Here is a 21,402-nt window from a genome sequence, read left to right on the forward strand (position 1 = left end):
GGATGAGCCATCCTTCAAATTTTCCAATATTGGAAGATCGCAGCCGGCAATCTTTACAGTGTTTTTTTTCTGTTGATTGTGGACAGTTACTGTGTTTCTTTTCTTAACCGTCTATTTTGTAGTCCGTAAAACAAATGGCTATTTTTGTGGACATGACCCATCCACGGTGGGATGCAGCAGTCCAACGGTCTGGATTACCCGAGCATGGAAAACAACGAGGGATCGAACCCTGGATAACACAGGCTCCAGCTCAACTAACGAGCTGGTGACCTGAAGGAGGCTGGAGCCAAAATACTTAATTTGACACGTCATGATTTGACAGAGAAACATACAAGTTGTTGCAGAGACTAACGTATTTACTCCTTGAAAATATCAAATATTTAAGGAGTCTAAAGAATCGGTCGGACCATACCACCGTTTGGAGGTGGTCATTTCTCACCAGCATGAAAACTATTGGTCCCACCGAATAAAAATCAACCCAGTCCGCTAATCAGGTGTGGCCCACCTAGCGAGTGGTCAGCCTGATTTTAAATACAAGGGTGATCTTCATGTCTGGGCCTATCGTTTCAATGGCATGGATGTCCAACACAAGTGGCATTTTTACTGGGGAAAGAGAGTACGGCGCCACATGTTAGGTATAATTGGCCGTGGGCGATCAGTTCTCGATTAATGCATACAACTGTTAGAAGTGAGAAATGATCACTTCCAAGCAGTTGCACGGTACAACCCAATTTCAATACAATGATTTCAAGGGAGAATGACTATTAAAATAGCTTGTCGTGGAAGAAGCCTTAGAGCTGGTTGTAGGTGATCAGTCGAGAATTTGGTGGGATTTCGTCCTCCTCTAGACATTGATACATGTTTGGATGTTTAAAAAATAACTGTTGAGGTATCAGCCAAGAGCCGTGCTCGGCTGTCTATTAGTAGGTATGGTGGGAGTATCTATGGCCACGTAAGTTCAACATCCATTCAATCCAACCCGTTCATTAGGTAAGAGGCCATTTGTTTAGGGTATACCAAAGGGCATTCTTCCCACACTCAGTCTGTCAAGCGCCTTAGATAAGAAAGGATTATCAATCATACGAGCCATCTGCATTTTTCTAATTTAGCACATGCAGCATGTGTTATGCTTGAAAATATACCTTCCACAATGTACTTGAATATCTATAATGGCACATTTGAAAATTGATGGTGCGTGATGATACATGAGACGAATGTAGTGCATGTACAACTTGGCAAATGGGGCACATAAAGACACTTTAAAATTAATTGCAATGAATTTTCTATAGCTTAGGAATGGACATTAATACTTGTGATGCATCAGCTCGTGTGACAAATACCTAAATATGAGGTTGTTTATCATAACTGGGGCAATGCGGAGTTAATCATTTGTAGGAGCCATAGTTGAAAGATCCATAGACTCGGCTAGATTAGATGTCAACTAGGTCGGGTTGATTTCAAATCAAGCCCTCCATGTATCTACCTGAGGCGCTCTACCAGGTCCTATTTCAAAAGTAGGGTGGATTGTTCTGATTCGTCTCATTTTAACAATCCTACTTTCAGGAGGGCATTTGGCGCAGATGGGATTAGGTGCGATAGAATTGCATTTGGTGACGTGCAAATTTCTTCCAACATTTCGGAAGGATGAGAGAGGTTGGGATTAGGTGGGATGAAATTGCATTTGGTCTCATGTGAGATTTATGTGGATTTTGAAATATACTACACATGTGAGCCCCACATTAATGCATGCGTTTATCCATGCCAGCCATGAGCTTTCTTAGTCCTTGCTTAGATTATCTATTTAAAGTTTGATTTTAGATATTCTGCTTGTGCAATGTGATTGGGTCACATTATCATATATTGCATTTAAAGCAATAGTGCTGACAACATTGATGTTGATATGGACCAATTAAGATGCAATAAAATAGAAAAGCCCTATCTGTGACTAGAAGAGGACGCAAATTCTTAAAGTTTAGGTCCATATCATGATTGGCTTATGAGAATCTTAAGAAGAATCTCCATTGATGGCTTATGGGGATCTTAAGGATGGGTACTACAAGCGACCATGGCTAAAGGTTAATTTGACATTATTACCTCTACATGGAGTGTAGATTCCTCTCTTACTCTGTAACAGACATGCAAGATTGGCATTAGGCCCATCCTATTAGATGAGATGGATTTGTATTTAGTTGGGTACAAATTTCATCTGGCATTTGGGGGAGACGGGATGGAATTGCATTTGGTCCATGCATGATTTCCATAGATTTTTGAAATCAACTACACATGTGGGCCCTACACTGATGCATGTGTTTTATCCATACCATACATTCATATACACCCTTTACATGTGACATTTTAATTGTATATGTGTACTAACATCCATTGTGAATTTAGTTGGTAGATTACAATGCCATGGTCCATCAAACTGGATTTTGCTTAATCCATTGTTTTTAAGATAGCAAGAATTTTATCTCAAACATGAGGATTGGATGGCTCAAATAGCATGATATTTCCAGACATGCAATCATTATGCAATAGTGATGTTAATCCCTTTAATCCCAAGGACTTTCCATCTAATGTAACTTGACATGTATCACCCACAGATCAAAATTCGTGTCCTTTACAAATCCTACCCACCATTTTGTTGGGAAAAGCTCCAGGTCTTCCCTTATTGTTGGGTCCTGTCCAGCCCAACACTATAAGTCCCAACCCCATCTGGGCTTAGCATGGAGGTCAAACCCTGAGCCCAAAAATGGTTGGGCCAGGGCCCAATCCAGCCCAGCTCGAGAATTGATCAAATTCCCATGTTTCCCACATTTGAATGTTGCTACGCCTTCCATTGAAAGAAAGGGTCATTAAGAAGGATAGAATCGATGGAAGGGTCATTAAGAAGGATAGAATCGATGGTCCGCGTAAGATCCATGTGTTGCTTAACCGAGGATTGAAACCATATATCAATGAGACAAAAAGACGTAGCTTAAAATTGGGCGAGTCCAGGTTGGGCTAAAATTACTTGAGCCTGAACCTGTGCGGAACATGTATCGACCTATATATGCAGGCCCAAGCCTGACTGGGCTGGCCAATTGCCACCGGAGCTTTGAGTGGCCAGGTGATGTGTGGATCTTATCCACACCGTCTATCCATTTTTTTCATATCATTTTAATGTATTAGCCCAAAAATGAGCCAGATCCAAGGCTCAAATGGACCATACCATAGGAAGCATCAGTGATAATGATTATCACCGTTGAAACTTTTCTAAGGCCCACTGTAATGTTTATTTTCAATACAACCTATTCATAAAGTTACATAGACATGGATGAAGAGAAAACACAAATATCGGCTCCATCCAAAACTTCTGTGGCTCCCAGGAAGCTTTCAACTGTAAAAGTTTAATCCCATTTTGCAGTCCACTTAAGCCATGCATCTGCCTCCTTTTGGGGCTTATACCCTAGAATGATACAAAAATAAAAATAAAAATAAAAATGGATGGACGATGTGAATAAGAACCATGCATCACGGTGGCCACTCAAAGCTCCTGCCGGCGGGTTAGGACGCAATTCGCTGGATGAGGCCCCTGACAGTGGGTGCATCATACTCCGAGGTGATGTCTTGTGGGACCAAGTACAATAAACAACTCCATTCCTGACGTCGATGTACCATTTACAATGGGAGCTAATCTCGTTTATTTTCGGCAATTTCCAGTACCAGAATTTCTCGGGAGATTTTCAAAATTTCCCGTTTTACTTTGGAAAATCTTGCGAACAAATAAAGTTATATAAAAAATATTTACCGTTGATTAATTAAAGTTTTTTTTTTTTTTAAAGTACATATACATACAATAAATAATTTGAAATTTTAAATAAATTACGCATTAATTTTGTGATAAATTGCTGGAAATTCAAAACTGCTGAGTTTTATTTTTAAATATCACGATATTATCGCATAAACACCATTTAGTTGATTTGCCTTGAAAATATCGCATCATTTGCAAAATCTCGGTGATATTTGTCACGTTTGGAAGGTTGCGAGCCCTTCAATTCAAACGGGTCGACTTAAATCCACGTGTTACGAACAGTTTCTTTCCCAGGACAGTTTTACTGGCTTACATTGATGGATTACCATCCAAAAGCTTTGCTATATATATGTAATCATCTGGCTTTTCGTACTTTAAATCAGAAGGCCACTTAAATGGATGGCCAGATTGTCCAATCAGTGTGGACTTTTTAACCTACGCCATCAACCATAATAAGTTCCCCTAAATGGACGGTCCAATCTCGTACACTCCAGACAGGACGACCATGGGGACGCGGATTGCCTGTGACCGAGGGCACAGATATATCTCTGTGCCGTGTGGGTTTAACAGAGATGTTCTTGACAAATCCATTCCGTTCATCTTTTTTGTAAGACCGCATTAGGACAAGACAAGGCAGATCCAAAACTCATATGGGCCATGCCACATGAAACTGTTTGGATTGAACGCCTAGGGGTGACAGAAGTTTTGTATCAGGATGATATTTGTTTCTACAGTTTATCTGAGTGTTAATAACCCTATGAACGGTGTGGATGGGCATATAAACATCATGCTAAGCTTCAGGAATGTTTCAATAGCGAATTTTGTTGTTACAACTGTTTTCTTGGTGTGGCACACATGAGTTGTAGGTCTTCTTTATTTTTATAATTTTGCCATATTGAGGTCTTTCAAAACAGATGAACGGAGTAGATTTATCACAGACATCTCTGTGGACCCCATGCAACCCCATATCTATGTGCCCGTGTTACACGCAATCTGCCCTGGGATTGCACATGACACTGTCAGTAGCGACGTTGCCACTGAACGTATCCCTACTAGACGTGGGACCCACCATGATGTATGTCCTTTATCCAGGCCGACTGTAGTTTGGTCCACCTGAAGGTCGGATCTGCCTCATTTTGTAGACATTGCCCTGAACGGAGCTGGAAAAATGGATAGACGGCGGGGATGAAAAAACATACATCATGATGGGCCCACAGCACCGTCAATCCAAGTCCATATTTAATGCGGGAGTTTTATGATACTCGGGCGACGTATGCTTATACGCTGGTCTTCGGATTTTGTGAAACGCAGCAACATTCATTGTCCGTTGAATATGTGAAACGGATTGGCTACTCCGCTGCCACTAGCCCGGTGGCTGGTGGTCGGTGCGCTGTGGGCCCCATCATGATGTATGTGTTTCATCCATGCTGTTCATACATTTTTACGGATCATTTTAGAGCTTGATCCCAAAAATGAGAAGGATATAAATCTCAGAGGGAACACACCATAGGAAAACAATATTGATTGGATATCCACCATTAAAATCCTTCTAAGGCCCAATGTACTGTTTATTTGACATCCAATCTGTTGATTAGGTCATACAGACCTAGATGAAGGGAGAAAACAAAGATCAGATTGATCCAAAACTTTTCTGAACCCCAAAAAGTTTTTAATGGTCTACGTTCATTCAACACTGTTTCCTGTAATGTGGTCCATTCGAGATTGAGATATATCTTATTTTTGGTCTGCTATCATAAAATGATATATAAAAATAGATGGACGGCATGGATAAAATACATACATGGCCCACAGAGCACCGACCATCAGGCATTGGATGGTGGCGGGGAGTAGCTAATCCATTTCCTTGAATAGTACCGTTGGGTATATTTCATTTTCAACCGTCCAATAAATGTCCACCAATATGACAGAAGGTAAATCAAATAAGCGTAAAATTTTTTGTTCATATGATACATCTGAACTGGGAATGGTAATTTCAGTACTTTAACTTGACTTACTTGAATGCCACGTATGCAAATTCTAACTAAAATTTAAGTTACTGCGTATCATCTATGTCGCTCTACCAGAGCATCTAAAATTTCTCGTAACGTCAAACATCTTTAATGCCACTATGTATGTAACGTCCCGATCGCAGTTGCAATCTGACATCGCAGAAGACGTGGCGTGCTAAGACAAGACCGATACTATAAGCTCGGACCAGATGTACGGCATCTCCCTTCTGTTTCGGGTCAGCAGATCAGTTCGGAGGTGATAGGACGGTGCCCACGGTATCATCATTACAGATCGATCCACCCTTCAACGTCCACGTGGACTGCAATCAGACTGTACAATCTGTGATGGCCAACGGATTAAAAGCGCGGCAAATGCGGGATGTTTCTGTACATTTGTTTCGTAGCAGAACCGAAATTAGTTAACTGTCGCAATTAAAGGGCTGAAAGGTAAGGGAGTAGCTGTTCTAGGGATGGCCGATGGAGCATCATTGCAAAGTGGTGAACTGATGAAACAGATGGCTATTTCAGGCAGTGGCATAAGGTAGACGGTGTGGATCCAATTTTCTATACTTCCACGTGTACGGTAGAGGATGACTCTAACATATCCCAATGGGTAGCGGATTGGCTGGTGTACTACACACCAGCTGTATAGCTGATGTAGATACGTGTCCTGCGAAGACGAGCCGGCACTCCTCCAACTCCGAGTTGTACGAACGGTTCAAAGGAGATCAAAGTTACATGGGCCCCACAATGATGTATTTATTATATCCACACCGTTCATCCATTTTTCTAGATCATTTTAGAGCATTAGACAAAAAATAATCATATCCAACACTCAAATGTACCACACAAAAAATAGCAGTGAGGATAATATTTTCACAGTTGAAAAATTCGTAGGGCCCACCATAACGTTTATTTTCCATCCAATCTGTTAATAAGGTCATATATACATGGATGAAGAGGAAAAAAAATTCATATTGATCCGAAACTTCTGTGACCACCAAAAGGGTTTCAGTGGTAGACGTTCAATCCCCACTGCTTTTTTCAGTGTGATGCACTTGATCTTTATATCTATCTTAGTTTTCGTCTCAAGCCTTAAGACGGGCTCGCCAAATGGATGGATGGTTTGGGTATAACACATACTTCATCATGGGAACCACGGAACTATTTGACGTCAATACATCAGCTATATAGTTGGTGTTCGGTACACCAGCCAATCCGCTTCCTCTCGGTGGAGAGTTCTTTCATTTACTCTGGGCTCAGTGTCTGGGCTCGTTACGAGAGCTGGCGGAGGTTCAGCTTACGTGGTGATCCACGGTTCGATCCCTCAGGGCGTGTTTGGCCGGACTAATCCTATGGGAGTAGGAGGGATGGGATGGTAAAATCTCGGATATGCCAAACGAGCCTAACAGACCTGATGAACTTGTCCCAGAACATAAGCAAACCCATCGTTCTTAAACCAATCCACTGACATCACCATCATTACTTTAAAATTGATCTCCTCTCTCCTAATTCCGTTCAATAGTGCCTCGGCGTGTTTGGTTGGACAGTTTAGAAGGGATTAGAAGGCAAAATCCCATGATATGCCGGGCGTGCCAAACAGATTCGGTGAACTTGTCTTGGGATACTACAATCCCATGGATCTTAAGGGCTTGTTTGGCCGGCAGATCCCATGGTATTAGGAGGGATGGGATCAATTTTAAGGTAATGATGGTGGTCTCAGTGGATTGTCTTAAGATCTATGGGATTGCTTATATCCTGGGACTTGTTCACTCGGTCTGTTTGGCACACCCTGCATAACCCGGGATTTTACGTTCTAATCCATCCAACCGAGGGATAGGATCAATTTTAAGGTAATGATGGTGATGTCAGTGGATTGTCTTAAGATCCATGGGATTGCTCATATCCCGGGACAAGTTCACCGGATCTGTTTGGCTCGTCATGCCTATCCCAGGATATTGCTGATCCCATCCCTCCTAATACCGTGGGATCTGCCTGGCCAAACAGGCCCTAAACCAATCCACTAACACCACCATCATTACCTTAAAATCCATCTCATCCCTCCTAATCCCATGGGATCCGTCCGGCCAAAGAGGCTCCTCATTGTCCAACACTGCTAACCTAGCCCAAGGAAAACAAAAATTAAGCTGGGTTCCAATCCGAGAGCTCAAGTCCAAAGTCAGACATGACCAAATGAAAGAGGATTGCATTGGGCAATATCTACTGCCAGCCAAGCAACCTTGCGAGTGTCCTGGCAAATCTGATATTGCCTGCTCTATGACAGCATGCAATACATGAGCATCCAAAGGAAATCTGAGTAGTTTTCATTCACCTGACTTATTGGACAGTTGAAAGAAATTATGAAGATAAAAATGAATTTTCACATTAAAAGATTTACCTGCTCTCTTCGTAATTTTTTTATTAATTATTTAACAAATTATGAATTTCAATTTTAATAACCAATGGAGATGAATTTATAACATTTAAGGACACCTAGTTGGAGAATGGTGTTACTCTTGATAGACATTTATGAAATCGGCTATATAATTTGCCAAAATGATATTGGATTTAAGTATTCTTTAGCTCATTAGAAAGCTTACTTGATTGAGTAAAGAAAATAAATGTAAAATTTATATTATTTTAACACTATTTGATCTCCCAAAAGTAGTCAATGTTTTTTAGATGGGATTTGGAAAAATTGTTGAGCCACGTGGGTCTATAGGTATGATTAGGTCCATTTAGCACAAAATTCTTACGAAGGTGCATGAAATCATGATCCACTTAATGATGATGTTACACTTGATGAGTCTAGAAAAAAGCAAAATAAAGAAATAATTCAAACTATTAAATTTGTACCTGGATGTTTGTTACGAAGGTCCAAAAATGATAAGGGCATGACAATTAATGGTGAGGCTTAGATGCTGCCTTCGTCAAAGCTCAAATATGAGCCTATCCAAAACTTTAGTATGCTCAAAAAGTTTTCAACGATGGGTGTCCCATTTAGTATAGCGAGTTCGGGTTTTCAAAACACAGCAAAATAATAATAACTTTACAAGTCTATTTTAATCTTAAGTAATCTAAAGATTCATGTTTAAATATCATCAAATTTCTTAAAAATAAAATACCCAAATCCTATAGTTATGATTATCTTTGATCAAAGTAGCCTTTAGGAGAGGAATATTAATATTAATCTTTTAATCCAAAAGGTTAAAAAAAAAAAAAAGTGGGAGAAGAACCACACGTTAATTAACCTCGATGTAGAGCTAGGTGGATAGATGAAAGCCATCCTACCGTGGAACTCACACGTCTCACAATGTGATGGGAATGAGGAAATGTGATGAGAATCCTTGCCCCAATCTCTTACTCTTGAAGTAGTGCCCAAGGGAGCTTACGAAGTTCAAGGCTCTTTCTTCGTAGTTATTTCTCTCTTTAGGATGAGATTTATATATAAGAAGGGAGTTAGGGTTTTGAAGGAGATATCAGTTATAGTATTCTTACTCTACCATCTTAAAGAGTTTAACATGCCCCACCACATCAAATTAAAGTATATAATGTTATCTTAACCATGCACTCTAATTAATTAAATCCATCCACTCATGATGGTTACCATCCTTAGGCACAATATCCCACGGTGACTTAAGGTTTGGTTATTGGATCTTAACCATTGGTTGTTCATTAATTAATCTCAGTGTAAAATAAAGTAACAATTAAAACAAAAAATAATTGGCAATTGAAAAATCTTGATTAACCGATAGAAAATCTTTGATGTGCTAGCCCGCCTTTAAATACTTGAATAACGGTCCAAACCATAAGATTAGTCTATTAGTGATGCATCCACAAGTTAATCTTGTCCAGGCACGATTAGTCTCTTGATTGAGAGACTTTCATTAGATCATGCTAATATAAGTGACCAATAAACTCAATCCAAGACCCTATATGTATGGCATACTCACACACTCATAAGAGGATGCCAAGGCACACATTGTTGTACCCGATGGAGGAGACTTTCCATCCTAACTAGTTGTAAGTCCCCTTATACGGTAGGACCAAAATAATAATAATAAGTTTATCTTATAGTTTGTTAAGTTGCCATGGCCAATAAAATATTGAGATCAATTGCCCACAGTTCTTCCTTTGCTAGTATCTATTATATCTAATATTAAGTTTTCAAAAACAACTAGAAAAATCCTTCTAATTAACCCATTCATGTAATACAATTAAAACATTCCATACACAATGGTAAAGCCAATGAATAAGTACACCACTATTGGTTTTCCAAGCACAACCTACCGATGGCTTACATGAGTTTTGGATTTGCTGACTTTTTTCTAACTAATGGATTGGATGGCACATGAACATCATTTTATCCACACAAAACTTTCTGTTGCACATCCTCTCCACAAATTCACATCCAATATTGGGTGGTCAATTTGCCAAGTGGTTTGCCCCCATAGGAAAAAAAGAATGAAAGTGAAAAACTTCACATTGGTCTACATTCCCTATAGCATGTGGCTCATCTCATTGACCAACCACTGAGTCTACCTTTTGGATGGCTAGGTCCACTATGATGCCCTATAGACTTAGGATTCAGTAAGGTGTGGTGCAAATGTACACGTAGATTCAGCAAACATCCGATCATATCACATCCTTTTTCTTTGAACCTGATAGTAAGATGTTGGCAAGGACGGGATATCATAGTTTCATGGAGATTGTTGATGCTGAGGTCTGGTTAGCCTTCTTTGGACCTTCGTGTACCTGTACAAGAGATAAACAAAGGTCACCCTAGCTTATACAGGAAACCCTTCGATGCCTAAATTAGGTCAGGGAGCTGGGTCTGGTCAAGTAAGGAGTTTTAGGCTAGAGATTGCGTGTACCTTTCACCCTCAGGGAGACCCCTATTTCTAGGTGAGAGGGGGCAGTGGTGTAGAGGAAATCTTCTTGTTTAGTAGGGGCGTGTTGTAATAGGATTCGAATCCCGTATGCATTGTAAGTATCTCCCGAGATTCTTGGCTAAAATCTTGAGCAGATCCGCATCGCTGTCGATTTTCTAAATCCTCGGTTGGGATTTTGGATATACACCGTTGGTATCAGGTCGAGACTGACAGAAGGTGGGTTGTGCCGACCTGAGATTGTACTGACCTGGAATATGTTGATCTGACTCTTTTGGGTGAGTGATCAAGCTTCTCCTGGTGTAAGGCAGACTGTACCGACCTGTCGACTTGCCTCTGGAGGTTGTCATAAAGGGTCGTGGATGAACTTCTTTCCTGCTCGGATTGGGGATGAGACCGTGCTCTTTATCAAAGCTTGATTTCCAACCTAACCTTATCATATTGGTCAATCCATTTTTGCCAATACTCTGATAAAATGTGGTGGTTGATATACTAGCATTAAGAAATTGCATGCGTAGCATATAAGTAAAGTAATTTCAAATCATGGGGTCCAAAGGTGGTGGAAACTGAAATTTCATTAATTCGATTATATCCAGCTGATCCCCCGGCCTGGTGCCGTCAAAGTCCTATTTCCACAGGCTATTCAAGGACTTTTCATCCACCTAAATGCTTGATGTACTATTTCTGTTGTACTGACCATTGTTTGTCAATTAGGATGGATATAGATAGCTTTTGTGGATCCTGTAAACGTATGAAACATATGCACATGTCGTGGAGACCTTGTAAATTGTTGCTATCACATGTGGCCGTGTGGTGTGTTACGTGCAGATTGTCTTATGTGGTTCATGTGAGATGCTTGTAGGTATATTTTAGTATATTTGTGATGTCGTGAAGATGGACGGTTTTTATTACAATATACTGACATACATGGCACACATGCATACAAAATAATGGCAAACATTCATGTACGTCATAGCAGATATTTACCTAAGATTCCTTGGGAAAGGAAACAACTAAATTTTAAGACACCCAAGACTTGTACGGAAGGTAGGAATACTCGTTAATAAGAATTTATAATCATTTAACCATTATCTGTTCGCATTATGACATGCCAGCAGGTAACACATGCGGAAAATAGGAGAGAGCAAACAAGAAAAATGAGGGGGAGTTTGGCACATATGGGAGTAAGAGGGTTTCAATGGATGTAGAATTTCTGAATCCCGGGTCTAAAATAAAGACCTGTTTGAAAAGACCTCAGTTGTTGGGTTTGAAGGGACTGCTCGGTCGGTGCACATTAGACTTCGAGCTAGCCCAAGGGCCGGTTTGGCCAGGTGGATTGGAAGGGATTGAATGGTATTAGGGTGGATGGCATGGATTTCAAGGTAATGATGGTGTTGTCATTGTCCTAAGATCCATGGGATTGATATATTGAGTCTGTTTGGCACGCCTGGCCAATCCCGGGATTAAACCTTCCCATTCCTTCCAATCCCTTGAGCCAAACACATCCCAGGCACATTTGAACGGATTGGGGTGGATTGGATGGGATTTAAAGGTAATGATGGTGTTGTTAGTGAATTGTCTTAAGATCCATGGGATTGCTATATCTCGGGATCAGAACACCCGGTCTGTTTGGCACGCCCAGCCAATCCCGGGATTTAACTTCCAATCCCTTCCAATACCATCCAAACCCTTCCAATCCGCCCGGCCAAACGGGCCCTAAAATCACTTTCATAATCCCACCGCTGGACTTAGGGAAGACTAACAATCTCGTGGAACTGCAAGGTTTAGGAGGTGTTTTGAATCACGAGACTTCCTTCACGGTCACCAATTTCGGTGGGGCCCACCATGATGCATGTTTTGTATCCACACTGTTCATCCATTTGGAGAGATCATTTTAAGGCATGATCCAAAGAATGAGTCAGATGCAAGGCTTGAGTGGAACCCTCATGATAGAGAATAATGGAAAGGCTTCAACGGTGGGCAGCACTATACCCACTGATTTCTGTGGTGCGGTCCATATAAGCTTTAGATCTGTTTCATTTTTGAGCCTATCAAGTTGATATTTGTGTTTTCCCTTCATTTGGGTTTGTCTGGCTTTTTAGACAGGTTTGATGTAAAATAGACATCAAGGTGGGCCGTAGGAAGGTTTCATAAGTGGGTGTCACTATATCCACTTATTTCTGTGGTGTGGTCCATGTAAGCTTTGTATTTTTCTCAATTTTAGGCCCATCATATAAAATGATGTCTCAAAATGGATGGATGGTATGGATATAACACATACATCATAGTAGGGTCCGTGTAACTTTGTGATGTCCCATGTGGTACAGAGGGCGGTGGTGGTCCGTGGCATTTCCAAGCATGTTACCACAGGGAATGAACTCCCCAGCTTCCAGCATTCAATCCAAACATGTTTGGAGTTAAAATCTGATATCTACATTTTTAATCTTTTTCTTCCAAACATAAAGTAGGATTACCTCCAAGCTATGAGATTCCACAACAAACCTCACACCATGTAATTATTATATCGTGCCAATTCCATCCCACCTAAACCCATCTAATCCCATGCACCAAGCACCCCCGAGGTGCTTACATGTATTTGGGGCTACCCACTGAGATAAAAAGAGAGATTTAAAAAAATGCAACCAGTTTTAATTAATTTTTTTTTCAGTATTATACTCTGCTGGAGATTTAGATTCACCTCAATTTTTTTGCCGATATCTTAACATAAGCTGATACAACGGATATAATTATCATATGAATATTAAATTATCAATAGAGTAAGTTGCACATACCCTTGATTTATAGGTCCTCAAAGCGGCTAAATGCAAGTAGGAAAAGAAGTGGTAGTGGTTTAATGCAGTGGCTGACTTGAAAGATGAAAATATGTACCATCATTTTGAAGGGCCAGCCACACCTAAAAACAAGTTGTTAACTCCTCCCATGAGTGACAGTGGGAATAAAAATGGGCTAAAAGCTATCGACATTATACATAGTAACATAGATGTTCAATGGGTTCCACGAATTGAGGGTTTTCTAAGAGTTCTTGCATGACATTTGTGAAGTTCCGCAACAATCACATAGTATCTCGAAACTTCCCCACTCGTATTCCAACATCGATGGCATTTTTGAAATTTTAGCTTCTGCAAGTGACTTAACCTTGAGCCTCTAACCCGGGTAGATGGACGGTTGGCAGGTCAGGCCGAATATGGGGCCCACTTGCCAGTGTATCATCTTGCTGTCAGAGTAGGATACGCGCTCCCTGGCTTTTCAGACCCGCCAAAATCCGGCTTTATCAGAAAAGTAAAACGGCCGATGTTTTGCAGACGACCCCGCCTTTCTTTACCGAAAGAGACTTGTTAGCCAAATGCACTCGGGCGAGTGCTCTTTACCAATGACGCGAGTTGCGTGGAACCTCTTTTTACGGAGACTCTGTAACCCAATGCTCTGTGGGGCCCACTGAGACGTGTGTGTGACATTCATTCTGTCCATCAGTTTCGACGAATGATTTTAGGATGTCGATGCCAAGAATGAGAAAGATATAAAATAAAAATGAAAAAAATTCAAGTGAGCCACACCACTGTGAACGGATGGGGATAGAAACGAGGACCACTAAAACCTTTTTTTTTTTTTTTTTGGGACCACCGATGATCTTTATCGGCCATCCAACTGGTTCATGAGGTAATTCACACCAGGAAATAGGGAAAACAGAAATATCATCCCAATCCAAAAATTTTGGAAGCCCAGTAAGATCTCAAATGTCAGCATTCAATCACCACTTTTTCCTGTGAGTTTTAAATCTATTTTATTTTTGGGCTTGTATCCTGAAATGATCTAGCAGATGGACAGAACTACGTTAGACACTTACACGCAACTCGCGTACTGGCCAAAGGGCCTGTTTGATTTTCAAAATTCAGGATAAATACGTATTCCTGCTCTGAAAAACAGTTCAAAATGACTGGTAGAAATTTGTGGGCCCCACCGTCATGTATATGACGTATCAGCATTGTCCATCCGTTTTCCCGTAACATTTTGAGGCATGAGCCAAAAATGAAAAAATAAATTCAACATTCAAGTGGCTCATACAAAAGTAAACAGTAGCCCTTTGAAGTTTTTAATGGTAAGTGTTTGATTACATTTTTACCTTAGTGTGGCCCACTTAAACGTTGAATCTGCCTAATTTTTTGGTTCATTCCCTAAATTTAGTTGGCATGATGGATGGACGGTGTGGATAATCCACATGCATCATGGTGGGCCCCCTATATTTGACAGCCTCCTCAATTTTTGAGTTGAAGAAAGTAGAAGTCAAATCAGCGTAGGTAACGATGAAGGTAATTACGCAGTGAAATAATTATCCATTCCCACGTGTCAAACTAGAGTATGTGTGAAAGACTCAATCTGCTCATCAGATAGCCCCACCGTTTAAATTCTTTTTGCCATAGGACATCATAATGAGAACTCCGCTCCGCATGCACGGCTTAGAAGAAATTGTTCGTTGGTCTTATTCAAGAAATTACATGCGCCCCATCACATGGTCGGATGGTTCAGATTTCCATGTTTAGATCTGTCGTGATGTGAAGCTGGCAGACTTGAGTTGCGAGTACAACGCAAGTATACTCTGGCGAGCCACTTCCCATCTCCCTTCACTGGTCTGCTAAAATTTATTCATCTCCAGGGCACTAATTAATATAAATACGTTTGGACTATAGCGGTTGGATCTTAGGGCGCTTTGCAATGGTTCAACCCGTTTATACCATGGGTTCCATTGTAGTACGGATGGATTAAAAAATAATCGATGAACTTTTTAATTCGAACATGGACCAGTTCCTCAATTGGGCCATTGATTGGAACTTCTGGACCTTCCCACCTGTATACTAACTAGATCAACGGTTAGATCACCAAATTTGACTCCAGAAGAAATTGATCATTCGCAAATATTCAATAATTTACTTGCACCCCGCCTCATGATCACACAGATCAATGGTTTGGATCTATTATGATGTGAAGCTGGTAGGCTCGAGGGGTGAGTACAATGCAAGTATACTCGAGAACCACTTCCGGTCTTCCTTTGTAAGAGTCTGCTGCAATTTATACCTCTCCAGGCATTAGTATAAATACGTTTAGACTATAACCGTTAATCTACGGTCGTCTTTCAATGGTCCAACCCGTTCGGGAATATAAAAATAATATAATAAAAAAAAAAAAAAAAATCAATGAAACATGGACCACTTCCTTGATTGGGCCATCGATCAGAACATCAGGACCTTTCCAACATCAAAGGTATATGCTAACTAGATCAATGGTTTGGATCACCGAACATGACTTTAGGTTGCATCCACGCCATTCCGAATAATTCTTGAATGCAGACATATCCAAAAATGTCTGTGGCCCCATGAGCATTCCACATAACATGCCTCGTTATCCCTATGCCTAACCTCACAAGGGAGGTTGCTTATGAATTTGGGATTTTGTTCTACAATCAGAGCCTTTTAAATGAAGGGGCCCGGGTAATAGTTTAGTGGGTGAGGTTCGGACCGTGGGGCCCACCTTGATGTATATGTTGTATATCGGCACGGTTCATCATTTTTTTCCAGCTCATTTAACCGCATTGTCAAAAGAAATATTAAAATTGATACAGATCTAAATCTCAAAAAGAAAGTGTGGGACAGAATTGTTTTATACTTCTTTAAAATTATCAACCTGCATGTGTGTCAGAAGATGGACAGACCAAATTGATGGTGGAGCCTTCCACGTGTAATGCATATGAAATACAATCTTAAATCTCACACGCTTGTCCCTACACAACGCTGCAGCGTAAGCTTCTTGTACGTTGAGTGGCCTTTTGCACAGGTTACACAGCACGGTGGGTTCACACCTTGTCTGCCTCCCTACCTTGAAAGATAAAATAATAAATTAAAAATAATAAAATACACGATTGGTGAAAAGGAAGCAACCAACGCTTTCATGATGACTATGGTCTACACGTAGATCCATCACTCAAGTGGTAGACGGAGTGAAAGATATATATACCTTAGTTTCAACACTGAGGTCTTCGTATCGGTTCCCCAGCGGGGTGGCTAGCAGTGAAGTGTGAATTGACAAACGGGATACTAACAAGCTAACTAAAAAAAACAGAAGATGACTATGGTCTCTATTTAGAGTGGCCCACATTGAATAGAAGAAACTACTATAAAATTAGAACGGCCCAAAAAATAAGGCTAATCCAACCATCAGGTGAGCCACACCATAGCAGATTCAATTGGTGGGGCTCACCGGATGGATGGAGCAGGCTGATTCTTTAGGTGTCCTATTTTTATAGTGGGTTGAAAATAGGTTTTTGGACATATTTGCATTGTTTTTCATGGCATGGCCCAACTGATGATTAGATTGGCTTGGGTTAGGTTCACATCACGGCTGGGCAAACATGTTGAAAGGATTTGACATACACACCACATCGCCCATAAAAGCTACCTGTGGCCCACCGGTGGACGGGAAACATGGAGGTCCAAAAACCATCGGATCATTTGTCCCTAGTATTCCAGTGTAACGGATTGCCTCTCCAAATATGCATCAGCTGAGATCAAACAATGATTTTTGACCGTTAAAAAACCTTTTTGTGCCACGAAAATTTTGAATAAGTTATTTTTTTTCTTATTCTTTCATCTAGATTTGCGCGGCCTTATTAATTGGTTGGATGGTCAAAAAACACAATGCTGGACTTTAGGAAGTTTTTTCTTTTGTGATGAGTCCTATAGGGACCCACCCACATCACTGGTTTCAAGGTACGGCCAAGTCATACTCAGGTAGTAACAGACATTGTCAGCTCATTTCCATCATCGAACCAATGCAAAATCATTTTAAAAATCATTTAAACTCATGTGATGTGGTCACGTGTGTCTTGGAATGTCTTTATTTTAAAGGAATCTATTTAATTTAGTGTGGCATGTCAAATGCAAATGTATGAATTGGATAGCATATACACGCAACATCCTGCACTCCACGCAGTTTTAATAGAGGGACTTCCATCTCAACTCTCCCTCACTTGGCTTATCTGTTCATGAATTTCGGTCCCAATCCAAAGCAGTAATTTTTTACCGTAGACTTGACTTTCCATTTACTTTTTTTAAAAACCGGAATAAAATCTATCTTACTAAATTAGACCTTAATCCATATTGACAACCTAATAAAGATGAAAATACTCGTACTTTTTCAGTTGTTTTTACCTCAAAATTAAGAGTATTTTTATCCAAAACTCTCTTTCCGTAATTAAAAAATTTACCTTGATAAAATAAGTTTTTGGCCGTTTAAAAAAATAAAAGGCATAAAAAGAAATCATCTACAGTACTAATTTTTTCAATCCAAACAAAGGATAACACACTTGATGGATAGGGTTGATCTCATCCACATCAAGTCTTCCATCCACATCAGCAAATATATAGTCACGTTCCATATTCACGTTATCACTGTGGCATTCGGTATTGTTTTTATATGGATGGAGCATTATCTCCAAAAATACCCTCACAGAGCAATCTAAACCATTCGTTTGGCAGTTGGCACCTATCAAATGGAGAATTTTGAAATATAAAGGCTAACGTTTCAAAATCGATCAGATCATAGGGTCAAGATCGTTCCAGCAGTGTCTGCTCCCAGAAAGTTCTTTAATTTCTTTTTTGCTCTCTTTTGAAGGTGTGAGTTGTCATGCATGCAAAAGCATATATGATTTAATGAGATGCCACAGCTTACAGAGATGGTGATGAACCATCAGTAATTATTTATTAAATACTCTTGAGAGTGCCATGGTCGATGAAAAATGCACTGAAAACCGAAATTAGATTGATTAAACGTTTTTGACGTCCCACTAATATACATTTGTTTTACTGAATTCTGAGAGTTAAATATTCATATTTTAACTGTACATTGTGTGGCAAAAATTCGGCCAGTTAAAGGCATCCATTCGGTAACGCTTATTCTCAGCTGGCCCATTTGAAGTGGGTCCCGTAGTTTGGACGGTCTGCTTTATGTGCCTTGCATGCCACTCCGGCAATTTCTGAATGCATGATTACTGATTTTTATTTTTAATTTTATTTTTTTAAATTTTAGCTTGTTAGTACACCCAGTGTGAGTTCACACTCCACTGTTAGCCACCCGGATTCATACCAAGACCTCAGTGTTGAAACAAGGTATCTTTGACGCAGTCTACCACTTACTCTTGCTTTGGTGGTAAATTAAATATTGCTTTTGGCCTTGGAATGATTGGTGTTGGGATGATGGCAGTTTCCATCTTGGTATGCATGCAAAAGGTAAGCGCGATGGCATGGATGGTGAAGATCTCTGGAGATTTTGACATGTGACCTAAACATACTGAGGGCCTTAAGATTAACAGTCTGGATCGTCGAGTGGTTGGGAAGAAGGGTCTACCCTCCTCTTTAGAAATCTGCGGTCCATGGACAGTCAAAGGCATCAGATGTGTCAGTTTTCTACCAAACACTCCATAAAAAACGTGACTGTTGCTGTGAGAATCTTTTTTGCTTTAAAGAAAACGTCGAGAAGTATCAAATGTACTTTGCCTGATGTACCGTTCACGCATTTGTCGTTCATTTGCATTTTGATCGCTGATTTTTTGTGGTGGTAGAACTCGATGGGAACACCTAGATCCATCCCTAGTGGGGGTGGCTAACATGAAGTGTGTGTACTATAGGTGTACACTAACCAACTAACCAAAACAAACAAAAAAAAGAAAAAAAAGAAAAGAAAAGAAGAAGTAAACCTCGATGGGAAGTGAAGATTGAAGGCGAAGCGGATTGCGTGGTGTGAAACAAACCACCGACCGTCACCAAATCCTATGGGCCCACCATGGTGTATGTGTTGTATCTACATCGTCCATTAATGTTTTGAGATCATTTTAAGTGATGGGCCTAAAATTGAGGCAAATCATAAGCTCGAGTGGACCACACCATAGAAAGCAGTGAGACAATAACACCCGCCATTGAAACCCTCTCAGGGCCCATCATGATATTTGCCTGAGATGTTTGAAGGAATTTGTACCAGAAGACCAAAATACATCCTATAGTTTTGGAGTTTTAAGCTCAGATATTATACATAAATGGCATCTTACCTGTCTCGTAAGGCCATCCATCATAAATGATGAATACAAAAAATCAAGCAAACCAATCATCTGGTGGGCCACACTCACCTAAATGCCCTCATCTATACGTTGTTAGCTACTTTTTTTTTTTTTTTTTTGTTAGCATGTTAGCACACCCATTGTCAATTCATACTTCACTGTTAGCCACTTTTTTTTCTTTTTTTTTGTTAGCTTGTTAGTATACCCATGGCCAATTCACACTTCACTGTTAGCCAGCCCCTCTAGGGAGTCGATACCAAGACCTGAGTGTTGAAATGATGTATCTTTCACTTAGTCTACCACTCCAGCTATGGATCTGGGTACATTGTTAGCCACTTGATGGATGGTTGGATCAGCTTTACTTTTCGAGTTTCCTGTTGTTATGGTAAGAGTGAAGAGTTGAACAAGTTGGATGGCATACATGCATTATGATAGGCTCATGTATTTATAACTAGTTATCTATAGGATAGGGGTGAAATAGTCAATTTCTCAAAAAACAATGGTGCTTATAAACTGTGGAAGAAATTGCAGTTGATTTGGTGTAGTTGCAGCAATCCAAACGGAACGAGAGACATTTGAAATTATATAAAATAACATAAAACAAAATTCAGAGGGAGGTGTTTTCAATTATCCAATAGTTAAACGGGGTTTTACTTCTTTTTCATACCTTCAGACTTAAGCCGTTGGATGTGGCGTTTCCTAACTGTTCATATGATTTTCAACAACGTGGAATGAGAATAACTTGAAATGTTTAGGATGACAAATTATATTGGTGGCCTGCAAAATAAAGGTCCTTACTTGAAGGAACAGAACGACACATATTATATTAGTGGACCGCAAAATAACGGTCAATATTAAACGGAAAAGAGGTCCCATCACATGGCTTGGATCGTTGAAACATGAACCCCAGATCCACCGGCTATCGTCCGAGCGCAATTTCGTGCGGATATTTTGTATCAAACCTCCGGCTGTACTGTTTTGGCGTCGCATGCCAAGCTATGCTCCTAACTGTTTGCCGAAAAAACGTACGGCGAAGCTATACGCAACAGTAGGGTTAGAATCATACTTGCGGGCATTCGGGACAGAAATCCAGGCCGTCCTTTAAACAAAACACACCAATCGTGTGGCCCAAAAATCATGTCGACGAGCGCCCATCTCAACCTTCTACCGTAAATTCCGAACGGTGTTCCACCTACTCAACAGTACATTTCTTTCCTAAATACTGTACATACTCATTAGTGAGCAGAGCAGCAGGAACACTCAGAACATCTGATGGACGGCCTCCGTCAGCTACATTAGCAAACTGGCAGTGGCGATTGCGAGTAAAATTCCAAACCCATTCGCGATAGGCTTTTTGGTCTGGCTCTCGGGGCTTAGTTGAAGCGCAGTCCGCCGAGCTGCTGTTGATTACAGGTGACTCTCCCTACGTACACGTGGCATGGACCTCAAATCTGATCCGACCAAATAGTGGTAAACACTACCGATTGGTCATCTACTCAAATTTCTATTTAATAGACAATCCAAACCTCTAACTAATTGAGATTTATATGTCAAATTCACACCGTTCAATATCATAACCATTTTTTAAAA

The sequence above is a fragment of the Magnolia sinica genome, chromosome 3, assembly GCF_029962835.1.
Source record: "Magnolia sinica isolate HGM2019 chromosome 3, MsV1, whole genome shotgun sequence".
In the NCBI taxonomy this organism is placed as follows: Eukaryota; Viridiplantae; Streptophyta; class Magnoliopsida; order Magnoliales; family Magnoliaceae; genus Magnolia; species Magnolia sinica.